At 44.4% G+C, this 1,567-nt stretch overlaps 1 pseudogene; it reads right to left on the bottom strand.

The window, feature by feature from the left end:
* Positions 1-669: 669 nt before the first annotated feature.
* On the bottom strand, positions 670-765 carry LOC126994309 (small nucleolar RNA U3; annotated as a pseudogene).
* Between the last annotated feature and the right edge of the window lie 802 nt (positions 766-1,567).

Here is a 1,567-nt window from a genome sequence, read left to right on the forward strand (position 1 = left end):
GGAGCAGAAGTGTAAGTACAAATACCTTAGGGTGTGGATGACCAGAGTTATTGTGAGAAAGCTAAAAATGAAACGATAAGAGATACTCCATAACGACTAAAAGCTGCCACAAAATAACCATAGGGAAAACTTTTTCAAAAACTGTCTGCTTGCCATCAACCTTATATGGAGCCAACATCGTAAATAAAATTGAAAAATTACAAATGAAAGAAAACATCATCATCATCATCATCATTTCATCAACGCCTGCTCCTAGGAGCTCCCACCAGGGGATGGCCACGGCAGAAGAGCTTCTATCTTTCTCTATCCAGACACTCCCTCCTTGCCTGCTCAAAGATCTTTCCCCCCTCTCCCTAACAAACTCTTGCACCCTATCCCTCCATTTCGCTGAAGGTCGTCCTCCAGCATTCCCTCCCTCTATCTCACTCACATACACCCTTCTGGTCATCTTACTCTCCTCCATTCTCTCCATGTGGCCAAACCACTTCAAGGTCTGTAGCTTCACTTCTTCCACCACTCCACACTTCTTCCCTTCACCCCTGTGACACATTCCAAAATGCTCGTACACACTTTCATTACTCATTCCATCCATTCTTCTCACACCACAAGCACTCCTCAAATAACTCATTTCCACTGCCTGCACTCTAGACCTCTGACTTTCATTCCAGGCCCACGTTTCACTTGCATATGTGAGGGTTGGTACTATTACTGTAGACCGAAACTTGGCTGTCATACTATAGAAGTGATCCTATGAAGTATGATCAAAGAAAACACCACCTGTTGTCAAATACTGTGGCCCCAAACATGTACTGAGACAAGACTTTCTTGCCACTGGCGAGGTACAGAGTGTCTGCCGTACGTGTTTGTGGGTTGTGCCATACCCTTACTGTGAGCCTTGGTTCTGTAACTGGTGGCTGGTGCCTACCTGAGGTTGACAAAGAGAGACAAATAAAGAAATTGGGTTGCAAGGACTTATATCCCTTCCTGTTTGTCCTCAGTTTCCCTGTGCCCAACCCCCAGCCCTGTCATCTACTGGCAAACCACTTGTCCCCAAGGCAAATATTGCATGTTTTGATACACTGTGCAAGATGGTGCAGGAACAGAGCTGTGTTGTGCATGCTTGCCACCACTTGAAGATGATGCCATAGTCTGTGATCCCCTGGACATTCTCGACTGTCTGCCGGTGGCTCCTATGGTTCTGGCCAGCAGGAAGCCTCCAGACAGCTATCAGGAAATGGTCCTGGCTCTCTGCTCTGCTGTTAGGTCTCTCTCTGATAGATTGTCAAGTCTCTGTGACTCAGTAAAACAGCTCCCGACTGAAGGCTTATCTAGAAAACTTTCTCTCCATGATGCTAATCTGAGGCTGCTTCTAGGTCTTTAGTTCAAGAGAATTTAAGGGTAATAAAAATAAAAATATACAATAAAATTATTTTCCACCTTTTTACATGGATTGTAGAAATGTCCACTTTCTGGATATCTTACTTGATTTCTGCCTTAGCTAAGAAATCTTTATGATGAAAGATTTTAACTTACCTACCTTCCATCAGATTGGCCAGTGGCACACACA

This window comes from Eriocheir sinensis, unplaced genomic scaffold, assembly GCF_024679095.1.
Source record: "Eriocheir sinensis breed Jianghai 21 unplaced genomic scaffold, ASM2467909v1 Scaffold77, whole genome shotgun sequence".
NCBI classification, from domain to species: Eukaryota; Metazoa; Arthropoda; class Malacostraca; order Decapoda; family Varunidae; genus Eriocheir; species Eriocheir sinensis.